At 42.3% G+C, this 22780-nt stretch overlaps 1 long non-coding RNA gene across 1 annotated transcript; it reads left to right on the top strand.

The window, feature by feature from the left end:
- The first annotated feature begins 1501 nt into the window (after positions 1-1501).
- On the top strand, positions 1502-19087 carry LOC145721863 (uncharacterized). Its single transcript, XR_014145834.1, has 3 exons — positions 1502-4961; positions 5181-15899; positions 18659-19087. It is a non-coding gene; the product is annotated as an uncharacterized LOC145721863 (long non-coding RNA).
- Positions 19088-22780: the final 3693 nt, after the last annotated feature.

Below are 22780 nucleotides of genomic sequence, written 5' to 3'. Positions count from 1 at the left end.
GTTATCTTTAATCCAAAAGGCATTTATATTTGTAGCTGGCATAAGATTGGGGTTTATTTTTTTTTTTTAAATTCAATGAATGACTGTGCCATAATCAGTTAAATACATATGTGAATGTGTGTGCACACATATATTCATATATGTATGTGTATATATATATATCTCTCCACATATATGTTTGTGGATATATCCATATATGTATGGGTGTATATGGTGTATGTATATATACACACATACACATATGTATTACACACATACGTATATGCATCCATATATATTTACATATACCCCCGCATATATATGTATATATACATGGAGTCATATGTATGTGTACATATAATAATTAATTGGGTAGTTTCACTGACTTCTACTATGACCTGAAGGCCCCATCAACCATTTGATTCAGGAATCAAGGAGAAATCTGAATTAATTGCAGAAGACAAGAAAGCTATGTTCAAGCCCACATTGATCCCAAGCCCTCCCTTTAAAACATTTTGATCCTGTGACACCATAACCCACCCTCTCTTCTCAAAATGAACCACTCTGTTCTCGTGGATGTTTCTCTTGTACTACTTATCACTATTACTATTACAGAAGTTTCTTCATGTCCAGGTAGACTGGAAAGCTTCCACACAATGCCTATTGACTTTTTCTATGGGAGGCAGTCAGAGAAGCAGCACGTACCAAGTTGGGTGTCAGAGAAGATAGGAAAGTGTTAATATTTCCAACTCTGTTTTTTCCTTAATTTCTTTCACTCAGATATCCTGTTTTGGCACCTGAGATCTAATGTTACTTATAGTTACATTAAAACTTAAATATCAGTTGTGGAGATTCACTAGCAACAATTATGATAGTAAAATTTCAGAGTTAACATCTAAGCACTTCAGAAAAGCACAGTTAGAAACAATTCCTAATAATCCAGACTCATTCCAACTTGAATTATATTTAGAGTCGTGGGAAAAAAAGCAAGACAGTTGAATGACTTAATCTAAAATGTGACATGCGATCATGATTCCCCTTTATCCTAGGACAATGTCTCAGACTGGTAAATGACTAAAGAGCCGTGGTTCTTTATGGGCTTTCCCTTTGGTGACCTTTACAAAAAGGCTAAGGTAACAATCTAAGTCAGTTCATTTCTCCTTTCCTCATTGGCTCTAAAAGAGTTATTGGAGAAGTCTCATTTCTACAAATCAAGTCCTGACTCAATGCCAAAAAATTTTAAGGAACATAATTTTATACATACATTGCCTAACCCAAGAAGCTTTATATTTTCTAGAACATTTTTCTTTCTTTCTTTCTTCTTTCTTTCTTTCTTTCTTCTTTTTTTCTTTCTTTCTTTTCTTTCTTTCTTTTTCTTTCTCTCTTTCTTTCTTTCTTTCTTTCTTTCTTTCTTTCTTTCTTTCTTCTTTCTTCCTTATTTCTTCTTTCTTTCCTTTCTTTCTTTCTTTCTTTCTTTCTTTCTTTCGTGTTTTTCCTTTATATATATTTTATTATATAAAGCATATCCTTCTCCCTTTCTTTCCTATACTTAGATAAGAAAATAGATTTGCTTCTCATCATCACAGAAACTTACAGAATCATAAGATCTTAGAATTGTAAGGGACATTATAAATCAGCCAACGTTAGAAATCAGCTTCTTTAAACTCTTGTGAAATGCTCTTTTTTTTTTTTTTTCTTTTTAAGCTGCCAGTTGATTTTAAGGGAAGGCAAAATTCTGTGAATGCCTGAACTCTGTTTCATGTCCTACTTCTGTCTTCCTCTGAACTTTATTTAAATGGCTTTGCCTGGAGGACTTTCCAGGGATGGGGTTTTGTACTTGAACATGTGTGAGAATCCACTTGTGCCCTTGCATTCTTGGAAGTGGTGATTTCGGAGGGGATTTTTGCTTCATGGACGGAGGGGGTGTGAGTGCACTTTTTTTTTTTTCTACTCAGCACAGCTGGTAGTTCCCTACTGACTGGTGTTTGTTTTGAAGTCATGTGGCAAAGGGGGTTTCTGCCAATGTGTACTCATTACACATTCAGATATGACACCCTGATGCCCATTCACAGGATAACTTCAGTGCTGTTATTCAATTTTCCTGCCAGAAATGGAAAGTTTATTCCCAGAGTGAAAGTTGCTTTCTTTGCAAATGCAGGTTTCATGCTCAATAGGCATGTTTTAGAATTGTTACTTGTTTAATACTAAATTCATTTCATTATTTAATTTTTCCATTTTTTAAGATGACTGCTTGGCTGATTATACCTGAAATATTTCTTAATCAGAATCACATTTGTTAAAGAATACTTTCATGGAACAAGGCAGGGAGGCTCAAGACGACTTCACACATTACTATCTTAATATAAATTGGAATGTTTTTATTCCTATTTGGGGCCCCTTCCTGTGGAAGGTAACACATCTCTGTGATATTGTATGTGGATAAGGCCACATGACTTGCTTTGGCCAATGAACTGAGGATGACAGTTTCTATCAGGGGCTTCTAGAGCCAGTGTGGGGTCCACCACTCTTGCTTTCCACTCTGCTACATGAGGGGCTAAGTTCCAGGTAGAGGCAGCTTTGTCAGCTGGGTCCTGCCAGAAACACAAAATCGATCAAAGCCACAGCTGCCACGGAATGTGGGTAAGAAATCAAGCTTGATTTTGGTGAGTCCCTGAGATCTGAAGGCCATTTGTTACTGCAGCCTAACCTAACTCATCCTGACCAATGCCGACGGCATACCGGAAGGAGCAGAAAGAACTTAATTTCAAATCCTGGTTCTGCCATTAACTAGACATGGAAACTTGGACACTTCTAAAGTACTGGTGACCTTTACAACTTGAAACTCCGTTTCCTTGGGAATGGGTACAATCACCATCACCTTCTAGATCTCACAAGCTTGTATGAGGCTAAAATGGCAGCATTTATGTTACAGTACACTGAACAGGATCCTGCCTTAAACAAAGGTAGGCGCTGTTCCAATTGGATTTTCCCTCTTTTAGTGAGTTGTGTGCACCAATCTTTGCCTCTTTCCAAATTTCTAATAAATAAACGTCTTGAAGTGTATCATCCTCATCAAGTTTGATAAGCAGTTGAGCGCAGATACTCACATACCCTTGTCTGAGAATGGCACTTGGACCACTCTCTGTAAGCATCCAGCTTGGAGAAGGACGCATGTGGAGTAGTGCCCAGGCATGCGGACACTAGCCCGGCCAGGCCAGCCAGCCTGATTATCTTTCCTGAGCCATGAGCATATCATGTTCTGGCCAAACTGCTTTCACTTTTTGACAGAATGTTGTCAATGTTCGGGATCCCTATTATATCATGTATTTTATTAGGAAGACTTAGATGGTAGGAAGAACATTATTTTCCAAATCATAGAGACCTGGCACAGAGTAGTCACTCAACAAATATTTATTGAATCAGTAGATGAATCAGCTCAAATCTCATCAATAATTCTAGCTGTGTGACCTTTGTGCAAGATATGTAGCCTCTCTGGGCTTCAGTTTGCTCACTTGCAACACACAAAACAATAATCTCTACCTCATAGGGCTTTTTTAAAAAGGATTAATGAAGTGGGAGATGCAGATCTCTCAGAGCGCTTAGTAAAGATTTCATAAGTGTGGAAGTTTAGTTTATGAGCTATGTTATGTTCTGGAATGGGTAGCCAGCTTATAGAGAAAGAAAAAGAGTGGGCTTTTGAGCTTGTTTGCAAGATTCTATTCCGGATGCCTCCAGATTCCTTCTGAACAATATCAATTAGCATTTTGATAAGCCCACACTTTCTTTGCCACAGAAGGAATCTCATATGAGCGCACCTGTGGCAAGCATTTAAAATGCTTTTGACACACAAAAGCTTCAGGGGCTGTGCCTTGGAAAACCTTCCCTAACAAAAGGAACGGCAACACCTCCCTCCCATTGCCTGGTTTCTGGATTGCTTTTCCATCTCCTCTCAACTGGACTGCCTCTACCACCCTGGGTCAGTCCCTGCCTCTTTAATATCTTCGCAGATCCTTGAAAGGCCTGCTTGCAGATATTTCTTAACATCACACTTAGGCATTTATACCAGCCACAATAAGGGACATGACAATGTTTTAAATGATCTTCATCAACAAAGGGAGATGGGAAAGAGCCTGTGATAATACCTGGTGCTTTGCTAGGTGTTTCTCATTCATATAATCCTAGTGAGGTGAGTGGCTTTGCTTAATTTTTGCAATGGTAATTTTAAAACAAGGATACTAAGATACAAAGAGGTTCAGGAATTTGCCTAAAGTCATATCTCCAGTAAGCACTCTAGCTGGAACTTGAATGCAAATCTAACTCACACTTCCCTGCCTCACCCATCACTGGCTGTTTACTACCTCAGCACATGATGCCACAAGAAAGTCAACAGCTCAGCCTGGAGAGATCCTTTGGAGCCAGGGGTCCTGATTCTCCCACTGATCATGCCATTTACTAATTATGTGGCCTTGGGCAGGTTACTTATCATCTCTGAACCTGGAGTGCTGCATTAGTACCAAGAGATAAATTGCCCCTTTCAGGCAGTATTGGTGAGAGAACTAGAGACTGTGTGAATAGGAGTGCCTGGCGTAGAGGAGACACTCGGTCTGTAAAAGTATTCGTGTTATGATGATTACCCTGAATAAACAGTCCCCGAATAGGACGAATAAGTCCACAAAGCCGTACTTGGTAAGTGTCAAATGGGTGATACAGATAGCACACAGCCTTGGAAGGAGGTGCCGGGAGGATGGTTTCTTGCTTGAATAACTGGGACAAGATGGAAGCCCAGACAGACAGTCACTGCAGAGCCCATGATGATGGGGACTGGGCCTGCCTTTCTTTCTCTCAGCCTTGTCTTTCTAGGACTGAGGACAACGGGCTTGAGCACAAAGCAGCGCTCAATAAAGTGTGTTGAATGAACACAAGTTGGCCCCTTGAAGGGGCATGATGGACCCCGGAGGGAACATAGAAGGTGATTGAAAAAGGTGGGATGGGGTGCCTGGGTGGCTCAGTTGGTTAAGCGACTGCCTTCAGCTCAGGTCATGATCCTGGAGTCCCGGGATCGAGTCCCGCATCGGGCTCCCTGCTCAGCAGGGAGTCTGCTTCTCTCTCTGACCCTCCCCCTCTCATGCTCTCTCTGTACCTCATTCTTTCTCTTTCAAATAAATAAATAAAATCTTTAAAAAAAAAAAAAAAAGAAAAAGGTGGGATGGCCAGAAAACTTACAGGACTTGCTGGAATGGAAGGAACTGGGCTGAACTGGAAGGAAGTAAAATGATAGGGCTGGAGAGGAAGCAGTGGGCTAGGTAACTTAGGAGGTCACAGCAAATGGGGAGTTTCCAAGACAGCGTGGCATGCGATATCTATTGCCGCAGAGTTTGGAGAAAAGGTGACGTCAACAATCAGGCAATGAAGAGACCACTGGTTGTCCTTAGAAGATAATTCTGTACTGACTCATCTGGTTGCTCTGAGGATTAAATGAGATATTACATGCAAAGAGCTTGGCACTCAGTCCATTAGTAATTATTAGTATCAAATTATTATTTATCACTTTGTGACATTTTGGTGAGTGATGAAAGCAGAAGTCACAATGTGGAGGTAGGAACAACAGACCAGAGAGACGGTAGACCCAGATATTTAGGAAGAACCTGTAAGTATGGAGCACTGCCCAGCTCCTCCAGCAACAGCAATGACTGCTTCTCGGAACACTGACACATCACTCAAGGACCTTATTACCAGATGCGGCGTTAGCATTTGCATCACGGGTATAATATCACTAGCCAGTTTTATAAGCTGATCTTGGGGACCCCTTCCCAGGATGTCTCCCGAACCCAGTCAGTTCCCAAATGCCATCCTGGGGAATCAGGGGGGAGCAGAGCTCAGGGCCCAGCTTCTGTCCAAACAGGACTGAGTTACCTAAAGCGACTATTTAAATTCTATGATCAATCTGAGATGACGAGATTGGACTAAAATTTACTTTGGTTTTTACCCTCTTCCAGCCACGTGGGGTCTTGTGAGGAGGAACAGAGACGTTGGAGACTAAATAAAGAGCAGTTTTATTTTTTTTAAAGATTTTTTTTTTTTTTTTAATTTGGGAGAGAGAGAACGAGAGAGAGAGCACATGAGAGGGGGGAGGGTCAGAGGGAGAAGCAGACTCCTTGCTGAGCAGGGAGCTTGATGCGGGACTCGATCCTGGGACTCCAGGATCATGACCTGAGCGGAAGGCAGACACTTAACCGACTGAGCCACCCAGGCACCCTAAAGAGCAGTTTTAGAACAAATGTTCTCCGCATAGCTGAGTATTGCCTTAGCAATTTTATGACCCACTATGCGAGCACTTAAATAACTATAACACAAGGTAGAAAGTGATAAACACAGAGTACATAAGTGCTGCGGGAATTTGGAGGAATTATTTCAGCTAATTTGGGAAAGGCTTGTGAAAGAGACAGAGCTGGAGCTGTTTTTCTCTCCAACATCGGACTTTAAAAAATTTCAAGCATACAGAAAAGTGGAAAGAATCATAAAATGAACAGCCATATACCCTTCAATAAGATTCAACTCTCAGCAATAAGTTGGTAGATTTGTTTTCCCTCTATGTATAAGAATCTATGCATACATGTATATGTGTATATGTAATACACATAGTACATGATTTTGAGAACCATTTGGGAGTAAGTTACAAATATCATGACACTCCATTCCTAAATACTTCAGGGAGCATCTCTTAAGAATAAAGGCCTCCATAAGCATAACCTCCTATCACTGAAGAAAATAAGGACTAGTGAGCGAGCTGGGGATTGGAGGAAAGGTGGGGTTTGGGTTTTTGATGACCAGTGACAGGGCCCCTTGGACAGAGGTCACAGGTGAGTCCAAGCCCGGATGCAGCGACATATTTTAATCCCTTCATTGGATAGGGAAACTGCTTCTAGATCAGAGAGCTGCCACAAAGGCAGATGGGAAAGAGCTGGGACCAGAAGCCACCTTTTTGATCCCTTTTGCATTGCTCCCCACGGCACTCCTCTTCCTGGCATGGCACTAAATCGAAAACACGACACTCTTGTTTTCTACACAGGGGTACCTTTAAATCAGTCTCAGAAAAGCTTCTTGGATGGCACCCTTCTGTGTGGGTTTCCAAGGTGTTGCCAGTCGGAATCCTGCCAGTTCTCCTGGAAGATCAAGGTTTAAACAGGTGGAGAAACAGAAATAGGGATGACTAGCTGCACAGTAAGTCAGGGAAAGAGTGGGGGGTAATGTCCCAGGTTCCCAGGGAACGGCAGTGCGGTGGCCCCTGCTTACCCCACCCTTATGGCTCGAGTGCTCTGTCCCCTCCTCTTGCCTCTCATAGCAGAAGAAGAGGAGTCGGTAGCTACGGGGAGATTGCTGGGCTGTGGATCAGGACACTGAGTGCCGTCTTGCATCCCCCTCTGATTATCAGTGTGACTTTAGGCAGGGGTTCTCAGTCAGGGTGATTTTGTCTCTCAGGGAATGTTTGGCTTTGTCTGGAGACATAATTAGTTATCACAGCTGTAAGGACATTCGTGGCGTCTAGTTCGAAGACGCTAGGGATGCCCTTAAATATGCTGCGATGCACAGGACAGCCCCGCAACAAGAGGATTACTCAGTCCCAAATGTCAGTAGTGCTGAAGTTAAGACCCTCTGTTTTTGAAAATCACTCATTTCCTTCAGGCCTTAATATCTTCACTTTGAAAGGGGGACATTTGGGCTAGCTCAGTGGCTCTCGATCTTGAGAGTGCTTTTTTTTTTTTTTAAAGATTTTATTTATTTGACACACAAAGAGAGAGAGCAAGCACAAGCAGGGGGAGGGCAGAGGGAGAGGGAGAAGAAGACTCCCTCTGAGCAGGGAGACAGACGTGGGCATCAATCCCAGGACCCTGAGATCATGACCTGAGCTGAAGGCAGATGCTTAACCAACGGAGCCACCCAGGCGCCCCACGATCTTGAAAGTGTTTAAGAATTCCCTGAGGTGCTTGTTCAATAAGGTGGTTTTCTGGCCCCATCTTTAGAGATGCCATACTTGGTCCACAGGGCACATCTTGAGAAATGCAGCGCTGGTCAGTTTCTAAGATCTTTCTCGGCCGTCCCATTTTCCAATTCTAAAAATGTGGACGGGCAACAAATGTACTTAGCGTTCCTGCCTGAGCACAGGATAAATATGGAAATAGGAAATGGGAATCTTCCTTAAGATCTCCTCACACACACATATGCCTCCACGCCCACAGGCCACACAGAGCGGTCAGCGTGGCTGCAGAGAGACTTGAGACCTGCTCCTTTCGTTCTTTCTCAGAAGCCTGTGAGCCTACCCATACCTGGTGTAGATAATATTGTAGACCTGTGGCAGGCCCAGTTTTTCTGGAACAAGTGAGGAGACAGAACAGCAGGAGACAACACACACTTCTTCAAATATGAACATTGGCTCTCCAAGCATCTTCTCTTCAACAGAGGCTCTTTGTAACTTAGGCTACCCCTGACACTTTAAGGTTTGTAGAAACTAGTTTAGAGTACCATGGGGGAAGGCGTCGATGTGTTTGTTTGTTTATCGTGGGGTTTGAATCATAGGTTATTCTAGGGAAAGGGCAGGGTTGGGTGTGTTGCTACTGTTGGCAAAGCAAGACTCCAAGTATCCTCACAGCCGCCGATTCCTGTGCTTCTATGTGCCAGAGGCTTCCGTGACATCATTTAGTTCTCCCATTGCAAGGAAGAAATTACTGTTGTTCTTTCTCAGATGAGGAGACTAAGGTTCACTGGCATTTGGTAACTTGCCCACGATCCCACTGTGAGTGAGTGGCAGAGTCCATTGATCAACCTAGGACTGTTGGATTCCAAAGCTCATCCTCTGTCTTTATTGCTTACTACTTCCTGGAGGACTAGAGATGACCCAGAAGGGCAGAGACAGGGGAGGTAGGAGGCTGGCAGAGGCAAACACCTTGCACGCGGCCCGTCCCCAAACACCTCTTCTGCATGTTCCTGGGCTTGAGTTTCCTTGGAATTTATGTACTGACACTGGACTAAGATGCAGTGCTTATTTATGTCATCATTCCTTGAGGATCCAGACTTTTTTTTTTTAATATTTTTTATATAGAAGCACTTATTTTTCTAAGGCCTCACATTAGAACTACTGATTTAGAACACCTGGGAGTAGGGTTTGGGTGGTTTGGTTTGGTTTGGCCTATCAGCATCAAAACTTTCACTAGTGCGATCACTAGTCTTTGTTTTGGCTAAGCTCTTTTCTCCAGAAGGCCTCATTTCCGATGCAACCATGCTAGCAGGAAGCGGCATCCCACTGAGTCATTACAGGTACCGACACACTGGTGGGGGTAGGTATCGGATAATGTCTCAAGAGAAAGAAACCCGCCATGGGTAAGAATGGATGTGAAGATACATTTGGGAGGAATCTCTCCATCCTACCCAAAGCATGGTTTTGAGACAGAGGCTGGGTAGGTTCTTCAGTGGGAGGTACAAGGTACTGAGAAGTTAGGAAATGGATTTTAGAAAAGCAAAGGTAAATATTAATGGGGTTGATTAGAGGGAGGTGCCAAAGGTGAATTTCTGTTATTTTTTTTTAAGATTTTATTTATTTATTTGAGAGAGAGAGTGAGGGAGACCACACGAGCAAGGGCAGAGAGAGAGGGAGAAGCAGACTCCCCTGCTGGGCAGAGAGCCTGATGCGGGGCTCGATCCCAGGACCCTGGGATCATGACCTGAGCCAAAGTCTACCCAGGCACCGCAATTTCTGTTATTTTATTAAAGCAAGTTGATCGTAAAGATGCTACAATGTGTTTTAAATGTATTTAATGTAAAAATTATAATGATTATATTGACAGTTTATTGGATGCACTTAAAAAAAGGAATGAAAATTACAACCTATAACATGGTTTTGCCATGAATAGAACATGGTTTTGCCACGTGTTTTCTCATTGGAATGATCATCCTCCTTGCAAAGTTGCTGTAGCACACTTTTCAGCTAAAACAATAAGTGCTGGGTCTTTGTTATTTTCCTTCTAATCATCTAGAATCTTTTAACTGCTAGTTCATCTCTGTCTTGAGAGATGGCACTTTGCTCCTATCTCTATAGTAGCATTTACTATGTATTTTACAATTTATCTGCCATGCATTTGCCTCATTGTGCAGGAAGAAGTACCTAAGGAGCCCAAACCGGGTACCATTCATTTTTGTAGACCAACTTGCTGGCATGGAGGAAGCATTCAATACATGTATCAAATGAAGAAAAAATGAATATATTTTCTTTCCAGTATAATCCAAGTCTTGCTTTGGTAGGCTCTCATTGACCCTAAACTTATTAGCAGTAGAAATAAAAATATTTTCTGTGTGTATAGGAAGAGGATACTATTGATCTGCGGTCACTTTGAAATCACGACATGAAGTGGGTGATTTACTAGGAGCAGTTATGGATCAGGAGAGGTCAAACCCCACCTTTCACCCAGGTTTATTACAGTCAACCATATTTCGGACCGGTACCTTGTACTGTTTTTACTGTTACTACACTTTTAACTTTCATTTCCCTCTTTATTTTTGAGTATAAAGACAAAATGTATTTATTGTAGAAAATAGAACATACAGACATGTGTCAGTTAAGGTTATTTGGTCATAAGTATCAGAGACCACCAAGAGCTAATTTAGCCAAGAAAAAAAAATGTATTGAAGGGATGCGAGGAAGCGTCCAGAATGGACAAGAGGCCAGAGAATCGGTTTAGAAATAAAACAAGCAGGGCAGCTCTAGGAATTAATATAGGGGGAAATTGATTCCTTAGTTCTGGTGCCACTATAGGATTGAATGGGATCTGACATTTTTCTCTCCCAGTGTAACTCAGCTAAAAAGTCTTATTGGCTCATCTTGGCCAATATGCAAGGTTCTTGGCTTATACCGGCCAGGTGAGCAAAAGGATCTGACTGAGGAAACTTCATTATTTTCCCATCAAGATACACACATAAAAACAAAAAGCAAAAACAAAAACAAAACAAAACCCCACCACCAACAACAAAAAAACGACACACATGAAGAAGAGGCGATTTTCCAAAAAGAAATCAGGGGCACCAGTGGAGTGCAGGAATGAATGCTGGTACAGAAAAAAAGACAATTATTTCAACCATAATCATGCCACCACAGGAAGATAGCAGTTGGCCTTTTATGTTTCCTTTCCAGACTTTATTCTAATCATAATGATAAGATTAGGATCTTACTATACATAGTTTCATGTTTCACTTTTCCCCACGCTATTAACCATATTTCTAAAGCATCTTTTCTAATCGTGGCATCGAATTTCATCTTTTGGCCATTTCACAATTATAGTGAACTACTCTCTAGAAAGACATTTTGGCTGTTCAGCTTTCTGCTGTTGTAACACAATGACAAAGGGACATGGAGGAACAATATGGGCTTTGATGTCCGGGAGAATTGAATTTAGATTCCAGCTTTACCATTCCCTAGTCAAGTGCTCTTAGGTAAACTGCCAAACCTCTGAGTCCCCATTTCCTTATTACAGTACCTTACAAATTTGGACCTGCCGAGTTTGAAGAGATTGTGGGCTACCCAAGTATATGTAGTGGGGGGAAGAACTATAGACTGGAGGTGTAGATTTTTTAAAAATCTATTTTGGAGAAGTATTTGAAGTCCGAGGAGGAGATGAAATCAGCCAGAAAGAGAGGGTAGAGAGTGAGAAAGGCAGGGACCCCAGGATTCAGTGACCGGCACACTCCAATTTAGTGGGAGGGGGAGGGAGAGTGCAAAAGCCATGTGATGAAGAGCAGATGGTGAAAGGAAGAAAGAAGGAGCATGAAAATAGTGTGGAGGAGCCCAGGGAATTGTTTTAAGACGAGAACAGAGAGGGAATGGTCAGAGAGTCCCAGCAGAAAGAAGAGACAGTTGGGGGTCAAGAACAGAAGAAGGGGAGGCAGGGGAGGTGGCAGCGAGGGTCACTAAGGCAAAGGCTGGTTTGGCAACCAGGAGCTGGACCCGTTTCCACTGAGCAGAGAGTCAGAAGCTAGAGAAGGTTATGCAATAATTGTAGAGTGTTTGTATAAAAAAACATTTTTATCAACAAGGAAGAGGAAAGAATGGAGAAAAGCAACATGAGATCAAGGGAGGACTTTCCTTTTTCAGAGGTCTAAGAAACTTCAAGGTTCTAGGCTGATGGAAAGAAGACAATCAAGAGGGAGAGGTTTCAGGCCCAGGAAAGTAGGGGAATTCACTCATTTATGTATTTCTTCACTCATGTATTTATTCACATAATTAGAATAGAGTGCCCGCTACACACTGAGATCCGTTCCATGCACTGTAGGAACAGCAAGGATCAAGGCGGGGTAGGCTGCTGCTTTCACTGGGGGTGTATTCTGCTAGGAGAAACAGACAGTTAACCATGATGAAAGCCCGATAGCAACACCACGGAAGTAACTTAGAAAGAAAATATTAGAGAGCAAAAAAATGTATGCAGAGCATCAAAATAGATCTACTGCTTTGTAATGAGTGGCTGCTTTAGATCAGATGTTCAGACGTGAGGCTAAGGAGGTGATATATAATTTAATAATTAATTTAAGTTAATATTTAAAGAAGAGCTTTGCATGTTGAGGGAACAAGGGCAATAAAGAGAAGAGATGGAAATGTGATCAGAAAGGAAGGCACAGCCTAGACATTGAAGAGCATTGTTGGCCATAGTTTTATTCCTTTTTTTTTTTTTTTAAAGATTTACTTATTTGAGAGAGAAAGAGCATGGGCATGCACGAGGGTGGGGGGCAGAGGAAGAGGGAGAGGGAGATAATCCCAAGCAGACTCGCAGCTGAGCTGCTGAGCCTGACGCTGGGCTTGATCTCAAGACCCTGAGATCACGACCTGAGCCAAAACCAAGAGTTGGACGCTTAACTGACTGGACCACCCAGGCACCCTGGCCACAGTTTTATTCTAAGTGGGACTTGAAGCCATTGGAAGGGAGTAATATGACTATATTTATATCTCAAAAAGGATCTTTCTGTCTGTGGTGAGAACATAGTTTAAGAGGAAGGAGCAGAGGATGTGAGCCTGTTAAGAAGTTACTGCTGTAGTCAAAATAAGAGATGGTATGGCTTGGGCTATGGTGGAGATGACAGGAAGTGGTTGGAATAAGACCATATATCAGAGTAGAGTCAAGGGACATGCTGATGGATCAGACATAGAGAAGTAGTGTAGGAGGAAAAAGAGAATTTAAGAAGGGCTTATGGCAGGAGCACTTGAGTGGAGAGTGGATGATTTTTATTGAGATGGGGAAGACTGGGAGCTACGTGCAAATCAAATCAGCTATATGTCAATAAAGCTGAAATTTAAAAAAAATGAGTTCTGGACATGATAAGAAGATGATTGATGGGGAAATTATTTAGAGGAACTTTCATTGCCTGCCCTCCCTCTAGCTCAGTGATTGCAGTTTCCAGGTTACTGAAAGGATGTAAAAACAATTTGGAGTCCCCACTTTTTGGCGGCACTCACTGTCCTCTGTGCGCCTTTGCCCATCCTTCTGCTCCCTGGCTCAATAATCTGACTTCTGACCCACCTGCCTGGTTCTGGAAAGCCGTATATCCTTTTTCTGGTTTATTATTCAGCTCGCCATCTGAATCTCTGGTCTGCATACTTCCATGATGTCGGCATTAGCCTCAGCTTCAAGATACTCTGTCAGATAGTACCATGATTTCCTCACTGTGTTTTACCATTCTGCAGAACTAGAGCCAAAGGACCTTTGCTATCCAGCATCTCCTGCTCCCCAACCTATGGGAAGAGAATTCAGCTCTTTGTAATCAGTTAAACTACTAGGTAAATTCAGCCAATAGTTTACATATACTGTTATTGTTCTTTTTTTTTTTTAAGTGGGGGAGGGGCAGAGGGAGAGGGAGAGAGAGCATCTTAAGTAGGCTCCATGTCCAGCGTGTGAGCCAGAGGCAGGGCTCAATCTCACAACCCTGAGATCATGACCTGAGCTGAAATCAAGAGTTGGAAGCTTAGCCAACTGAGCCACCCAGGAGCCCCTGTTATTGTTATTCTTAAGAAAATACTACTACAAGTACCAGTTGAAACCAATTTCTTGTTAGGATTCTTACAAAAATGTCTGAATGTAGGTGTTTATTAAACTAGGAGGCTGACACCACTGTATTCTAAGCCACCATCTTCTGTTATTTGAACTTCTGAAAAATCTCCTAACTGGTCTTTCTTTGTGCATCCCACTCATTCTCCACAATATTGCTGGAGTAATTTCTACAACCTAAACTTGATCCCAGCAGTCTCCTGCTTGCAAGGCTATAGTGGTTCTCCATTATCTTTAGGATAAAGCCTGCTAATCCTTGACAGAGATATTGGAGATCACCAAATGGCCCATGGTACATTTTCCAGCATCTCTTGTAGTTAGTTGGGTCTTTGTGACTAGTTCTGGACAGCAGTGGATGAACATGACTCTTTTGGGCCAGAGTATTTAGGAGCCACTGCCGTATACGCTCTTCACCACTTGGAGTGACCCTGAAAGCCACATGTTGGGACGGCAACATCAAAAGATAGTGGGATCCCTGGTGTCTGAATTACTCCATGGAGAACTGCCCTGGAATATCATCTGAACTGCACTGGAATTTACTTGACAGAGAGATAAATCTTTGTTGATTAAGCTCCTGAGTGTTAGGGTTCTATTTCTACAGCACAGCCTAGCCTACTGGGTTGGTGCACATGGCGAGCATAGTCCCGCAAGCTCCAACTCCAGTCCATCTCTCAGCTTGTTCAACTCTCCAGGCAGGTGGAGCACCTTTCACTTCCTCCGAGGTACCATGCTTCCTCCTGCCTTTGGTTATTTCCCAGCTGCAAGGTAATTTCTGCCTTTCTCCCCTCCTCTTTCCAACACATGAACTTTGGTTAAATCTTACTCATCCTTCAGGTCACAGACTAACCACCACTTCCTTAGGGAAGCCCCCCCTAGTTTCCCTTCATCTTGCTCCTTATACATCGTTTCAATTACTTGTATTTAAATAAATCTGCCAGCACTGCTAGCCTCTAAGCTTGGCCTGTCCTTCTTAGGGGCTCATCATTGGTCCCTACACAGTGTCTGGCATTCTGGTAAGGGCTCGACAAATATTTGTTGAATGCTGGAATGCTTGATTGAACGAATCAGCAGAAGATAAATAAAGGTGAATGAGATGAAGATTACAAATCAAAAAAAAGGGAGATGTGGTAACACACAGGATTCAGCTTGGGCAGAAACTAAGCTTGGCATTGATGGGACTTCCTACAAAGCCATGTATACCCATTCTAACCGAAATTTCTCCTCCATCCTTTGTGATACCACCTGAATTTATCTGAGTATAAAGGAAATCTTTCCTCGTTAGGAATCTCTGGCACTTTTCTGTTGCATGTGGGGTAAGGTTCAAATACCTCAGCATGGCGTTTGAGTCAATTACAGACTGGCCCCTACTTTTCCTCATCTCCTCCTGCCTCCTCCATCCGTCCGCATGCACACTCTGCTTCAATCAAAGCAAATGCCTCGTCCTCTCTGAAATACATGTGAAGCTCCCCCCTTGCCACCTAGCCAACTCTTACTTGTATTTTAAGACTCAGCTTAAATGTTGCCTCCTCTGTAGAGACAGTTTTAAATCCCCTAGTCTTAGACACTCAGCATTTTGGACTTTAATAATGCTGTGTCTTGATGTAGCATTTAGAGCACAATTGTTTATTTCTATGTGTGTCACTCTCACTTAGAGGGGGGATCCTCTGAGTAGGGGCTGTGTAACTTGCTCATTTTTTATTTCCTATTACAGTGCCTAGCCAAAGGGGAAGCCCTGTGAATGCTTAGCCAGTGAATGAATGAACAAAAGAACAGAAACAAAGCTGGAATATTGCAGTGGATGCGATTTCTAGTTTCACTCTTTGTTTTAAAATATTGTCTTGAGTGAGTACACAGGGATGGGAGTGGAGATTGCACAGGGGAAAAATAGCTTCTTTTAAAAATCTATTTTCCACTTTTACAATTTCTGTTAGGACCAAGTAGGTTTCAAAGTGCAACATAATATGGATGGCATGTTTCAGACTCCATGGGTATTTATGAATTTATTAATTGGTAGCCAAATCTTTATCCAGAATGTGCACACCTTTGATTTTTGATGAATAGAAAATAGCTTTTTCTAATTACCTCAAAATTAATGTTCTGCACACATTTAAAATTCTGAGCTTTCCTTTGAAAAATTTCTTTCCTTTGTGGCACACGTAAGCTTAACATTTTTTCTATGTTGGGACTGGGGGGGAGTTTGATTTGCTTTCTCTTTTCTTCTAAGTGTTTTTTGAATTGCTATCTTTTTAAAAAATTTTTTACAATCATTCAGGCTTGAGCCCTGGAAAATCCCATTTCCCCTTCCCTGTCGAGGGTAGTACTGTGAAAAGTTATTAGCTCTTGACAACTCTCCAAGATTGTGTCACTGGCCCAGGATACTAGACCGACAAAAAATCCACATACCCCAGTGGATTGACTAGTTAAGAACATACTGAAATGCTTGCCTAAACACCCAGCACTGGGTCCCATTTGCTCATATCTCATACCCTTATCGACTGACATCTGAACCACTTCTCCCCTTCACCCCCCCCATAGGAGCTGGGACGGGTTTGAAAAGTAGCTGCTTTGGAGCATCAGAGCGGACTGTCTAGGAGTAAATAATGCTTCAAGGCCCACCACGTATAGCTCAGGATCTCCAATTAGGGGAAGGGACCTGAGGATTTTTGAAGGAGAGAGATTCATACTCCTTTCAGATTGGTCTAGGGATTCAGCAAGATCACAACAAAGCAAGACATAAAGATGTCAGTAGGCTTGGAGGAGGCTGGTTTCAGTTATGCGTGGTCTGGAGCTGTCAAACCTGACATATAGCACTTTAACCTGGCTAAAAGATTCCTAAAATCATCTCCAGGACTTCAAGAGCAAGGTTTGTGTCTGTGCGCATGGGTGTGAGCGCGCATGTGTGTACGCGTGGGTTTGTACATATGCACTGTCATCCTGTGCGGACAATTGTGTTTTGGCTCACAGGTATAAAGTCCTGTTTTCCTCTGTCAGGTGACCATGAGTTTTGTCATACTCAGCAGGCCTTTTGTCTAATGCATTGACACCTTAATGAAAAACAAAAGGTACATTCATCAAAAGAGACAAGATTACTGGCATCATAAATGGAGAACATCAGGGAGGCTAGCAACAATAATAATAATAAATTGTGGCTATTGTCCACAGAAACTTGCTTTTCTAAGGTACTTTTGATAATTACCTGTCAATGTTTCAGTTTCCACACCCGTTCCTTGAATTGATGGAGTCTATTTATATCAAATAAAATTCTTGTATTTTCCTCTTGAAGTGCATTCCATTCCCAAACATGACTAGGGCTGAAGTTATTTTATTTTTCCAAAAGGAGAAAGTGGCCTTGTTGAGTTTGACACATGTAAGCAGTGCTTTCTGGTTGAAGGCAAGCCAAACAAAGAGACAAATAAACATCAGCTTTAGTCGGGAGGCAAAAGGAGAGAACTGTAGCGTGGATGGTTTGGGGGCAAGTTGTGTACCGTCCCCAGCAGAGTGGCATTTGGCTCTCTCTCTGAGCTTGTCCCGCTCCAATGATGGTGTGTGGAAGCTTAAATGCAATGTCAGCACAAGGAACAACAGGGGGGACCAGAAGATTGGAGCCCATAAAAATCTGTTAGGCATGTAGGAACTTCAGGGTTAATAGTTTGTCTTTATTTAAAGAATGTCCTAATATGAGGGACTGAATTTAATAAAACCACATGCATTTAGGGATGCCTGGGTGGCTCAGTTGGTTAAGCGTCTGCCTTCGGCTCAGGTCATGATCCCGGAGTCCTGGGATCGAGTCCCGAAACGGGCTCCCTGCTCCACGGGGAGCCTGCTTCTCCCTCTGCCTGCCTCTCCCCCTGCTTGCGTGCTCACGCTCTCCTCTCTCTCCCTCTGACAAACAAATAAAATCTTAAAAAAAAAACTACATGCATTTAAGGATAACGAATGTCCCATTGATTCAGTTCTTTTTTATAGTCTTTCTTCAAGTCACAGAAGGCGGGGGATGGCCGCACAGGACAAAGCAGCAGGGAACTCCGGTATTTCCATCAGAGGAGAAAGCGCCCGCTCAGGAGATTTGGGTCCTGGAAGTGTTTGTGTTACTGTGTGACTCGGGACAACTAGTCTGTTTGCTTTGGGCCTAAAATTCCTTATTTGTTCAGTGAGAAAGTTGGGCCAGATCCTATCCAGCTTTAAAGTTTATTTTTTAAAATCTTAGTATCCTTCCTTTTCACACAGTGTCTGACATAAAAGTGGGGATCGGCCAGGGTTTATTAAATAATATTCTCTTAGATGTAATTGACCTGTGCAGCTCTTGGGCTCAGTTCGTTAGATGATGGTCTTTCAGAACGACAAGGGTTATCTGGTAAGTTTGGCACATTCCCCAGATGCTCATTTTCCTCTTTCTTACTATGTGTGGGAGGCAGCCTCTGAGATGGGGTCCCATGACCGCCACCTCCTCATATTCACGTCCTCGTGTAACCCCTTCCTCTTGAGTGTAGACTGGACATACTGACTCACTTCTAACAGGGCAGAAAATAGCAGAAGTGATGGGTTGTCACTTCTGAGATTAGGTTGCTAAAACCTGTGATTCTGTTCTCTCTCTCTTTCAGAGCCCTTGCTCTGGGGGAAGCCAGCTGCCATGTTCCGAGCTCCCAGTGGAGAGACCCACACAGCACAGAACTGACGTCTCCAGACAGCATCCAGTGGAGACCTGTGGCTCCCCAGTCATACGACTGAGCTTGAGAGTGGCTCCTTCCCTTGTTGAGCCTTCAGATGACTGCTGCCCTGGTGGGCGCCTCAGTTGTAGCCTCCTGGGGGACTCTGAGCCATACCCAGATTTCTGTCTCACAGAAACTGAGGCAGGGGCACCTGGGGGGCTCAGTCAGTGAAGCGTCTGCCTTCAGCTCAGGTCATGATCCCAGGGTCCTGGGGTCCAGCCCCGTGTTGGGCTCCCTGCTGGGCGGGGAGTCAGCTTCTCCCTCCCCCTCTACTGCTCCCCCTGCTTGTTCTCTCTCTCTCTCTCTCAAATAAATGAAAAATAAAATCTTTGAAAAAAAGAACTGTGAGATAATACATGTTGTTTTAAACTGGTGAGTTTTGGGGTAGTTTGTCACATGGTATATTAGATGACCAATTATGTTACAAAAAGAATCTATCAGATAATTTGAGACACATATAATCTAAATAAAAGATATGACAAATATACCAATAACTAGTATGCATAGTTGTAATAGTAACAATAACCAATTCCCACCTAGAGCTTATAATGTGCCCCAAACTGATAGGTATGTATATATACTAATATATACATATAATATATATGTAATACATATAATTATATATATAATAATATATATTACATCACATCCATATCAACCCATTCATTCCTCACAACCACACCGTAAAGTACATGACATGACTGTCCCCATTTTACAGATGAAGTGGATTGACAGGAATGTTAAGTAAACTGTCCAAGGTCACACAGCTTGTAAAGGCAGTAAATGGGAGACCAAAAGTATAAACTCAATTTTCCAGATGGCTCACTCGTTACCGCTATGCTGTAGTGTACCCATAAATGAGATTAGGGGAGTATCACAAAATGATGAGAGGTTCAAAGGTGTGATTACAACCAACGTAAAGGGTAAGAATGGGACTTTACAGAGGATGTGAATTGTGACATGGGAGGGATTAAACACAGTGAGAGAGAAGCATGATACAAAGAGTTCCCTGTTGCCATGGATTGAATGTTTGTGTTCTCTCAAAATCCATTTTACATTTTACTAATATTTTGCTAATTGTATGCAGTTATCACTAAAATTGCCACTGACATTCATTTGTCCCTTTGATAATCATTTCATTACTTACTTGTGCCAGCAAGGTGGACACATTGCATTCTGTTCAGTTCAACTTGACCCAGCACGGATGTGAAGTCAGGCTGCAGGGTGGGAGTAGGCTGCAGCTTCCCATTTTCTAACTGGATGTGGGCTGCCTCCTAGAGAGGTTTCCAGGCTCCCGTTCTGCAACCTGGAATCCCAGGGGTTCGACTCAGATGCAGAGTCCCATTTTCAGAGGCGTCACATTTGCATAATTATACAGCTGGGGATATCAGTAGCTCAGGTAAGTCAAATAAGTTTGTGCCTCTGCACAAATACAAACTTGCTCCCTTTCCCCAGGCCCCCATCATCTTCTTATAACCATTCCGTGGCTTCTGGCTCTTTCTCAAGCCTCCTCTCCTATTGCATCTCATGCTCAGAAGTAACTGACTCGGCAGCCGTTTCACTCTGTCCTACGTCTGTGTGCCTTCTGTGGGGACAGAAGGCTTAGCTATGCGGTGGAGAAGGACAGGAACTTCAGCCGCAGGTGACCTGTTTCTGTCCCATCAGAAACCAGGCAACTACCACGCTTGTCTCTTCTCCCTGCCCTCTTCCCCGCCTCTGATTTTTCTCTCCATACAGTGGACAGAGCTTTCACTGGAAACAATTAACTTGGTATTTTTGAAATCTAAGAACAAGGTAAGAATAGGTTTAAAAAAAAAAAAAGACAAGCTCAACAGTGCATGCAGTGAAAAGTCTCTCTATTTGGTCAGCTCTCTGGTTTCCAAGGACCTCTTCCTGTAAGCAACCACATTCACCAGTGTATTGTATATTTTCAAACATAGTCTATGTATATACATGGATGTATCAGATGTATACACACATATTTTTGATGAAATCTTTCTTCTATACAAGAATGTTTTTAATACGTAAGTTTGATCATCACAAAAAAACAGAAACTCTCCATTAACCTTTGGAACAGACCTCAGATTTTCAACATGGCCCTCAAGGCCCCACCTGACCTCTACAACATTGTCTCCCTCATGCCAATCCCCTCTTCATTTTTCCCATGGGACTTAGATTCTCCAACATCTAATCTAACCAACTAAGGTTCTCCACGCCTGTTTCTATCTTTGATTAGAATAGCTCTCTGTCTAGAATTGGAATTGTTGTTGCCTCCTCCATGTTTATCCCACCTATGTTTAGTGGTCATATGATTTGGATGGAATGGACCCACCCCTAAGGTCCAAGGTTACACAAATCCCATTCTTACCAAAATGATCGGTGCAGATAACCAAGACTTAAGTCAGACAGAGGCATCCACTAGTTAGAAAGATTGATTTGGGGTTGCCTAATCAGCATAAAGAAGGGAACTCTTTCTTTCTGCGACTATGAGCAAATAAACTGTCACTGGTAGACATTGTCATGACAGAAACTAAGTGACTAAAATGAACATATAAAATTTGGTAGGACAGTGAGACTCTTAGAGAAATGAAAACCAGATCTTGATCAAACTGTGCCTGAAGCTATACCAATAAATAACTTTTAGTGTTTTAAGCAAATTTGCAGGGGATTTTATTTGACTTGCAGACAGCTTAAAGCATCTGATACCCCTGCTCCTTCCCTGCACTGATCTTCCTATAACTGGCTTACTCTTATCTAGTCTCCAAGCCTCTTAACTGTTCCCTCTTCAGAGAGGCTTTTTCTGATTTTCCCGGACTAGGCTGGGTCTTCCTTTTATCTGTTTTCCTTGCATTGAGGCCTTTTCCTTCTGCATACTTGTCACAGTTGTAATGAAAGATGATTTTTAAGTATCTCTCTCCCCCAGAGGACTATAAATTAAATGAAGTCAGGGCTCTATCTGTCTGGTTCACTGCTCTAGCCTCAGGTTCTAACATACACCTCACACTTACTAACGACTCAATAATTATGTGTTGGATGTAAAACTGAATGAATGGTAGAATTTATTATAGATAAGTGGTTCATTCCCAACGATTTTTAAATCAAAGTTATTAATATTCTCACAGACTGAACTACAGCTTTTAATCTGTGGTCAAACTTGGGCAAAATATTCTAAGTCCCCAGGATATTTTACTAGCTGTCATCCAATTCCATTGCTGCATCTTTGGGGAGGATGGTTGTTAAGAGCCCCACTCCAATGTAGGTAAGATTAGAAACCTGGATCTTCCACACACCTGGTCTTGGACAAGTTACAGAACCTCTTTCAGCCTCAGTTTATCTGTAAAATGAGGATTATAATGGTACGCACCTCCCAGGGTCACTGCGAGGATTAAATGATGTAACGCATGCAATGCACCTATTTCAATGATACGGACTGGCATACAGTATTTTCCATCACATAGTAAATACATATAAACATAGTACATGACACGTGGAGCTACTCACTATTATTGTTATTATTTAGAGGTGGACCTCAATTTCTAGGGCTGCACATGGAGATTTCTCTTAACTCCAGCACTTTGAGGGGGTTTACTTATGAATGATTTAACAGACATAGGATTGGCCAGATGCTGGATTTTTTATGATTGCTGCTTGATTCAGATTCTTGTTTAACCCCGTGATTTTGAACAGCTATTGTTCTTTGAGAAAGAAAATGGATTTGAAGGAGTATTTATATTGATTTATTGTTGGTTGTCCGTTGAAATGTAAATAGCCCTGAATGTGCCACTCACTGGGACAGGGCAGTGCTTTTTCATAATGCACAAAATAGCCTTGTTTCACTTTAATAACCTGCTTGTGGTCAAACCAGTCATGGGATTCCTTAAACACAGCAGAATGCCTGCTATTGTCATTTGCATATCAATGAGCAAACATCTCTCTGCTGTCGCTATTACAGGGCACTGCCATTTCCTTAACTTGGGGACAGTACTGAGGAGTTGGAACGCACCAGGCAATTCT

The sequence above is a fragment of the Leptonychotes weddellii genome, chromosome 5 (genome assembly GCF_054177405.1).
Source record: "Leptonychotes weddellii isolate Sample4059 chromosome 5, ASM5417740v2, whole genome shotgun sequence".
Classification (NCBI taxonomy): domain Eukaryota; kingdom Metazoa; phylum Chordata; class Mammalia; order Carnivora; family Phocidae; genus Leptonychotes; species Leptonychotes weddellii.
The sequence above is the reverse complement of the archived record's forward strand: the minus strand, read 5'-3'. Positions and strand labels throughout refer to the sequence as shown.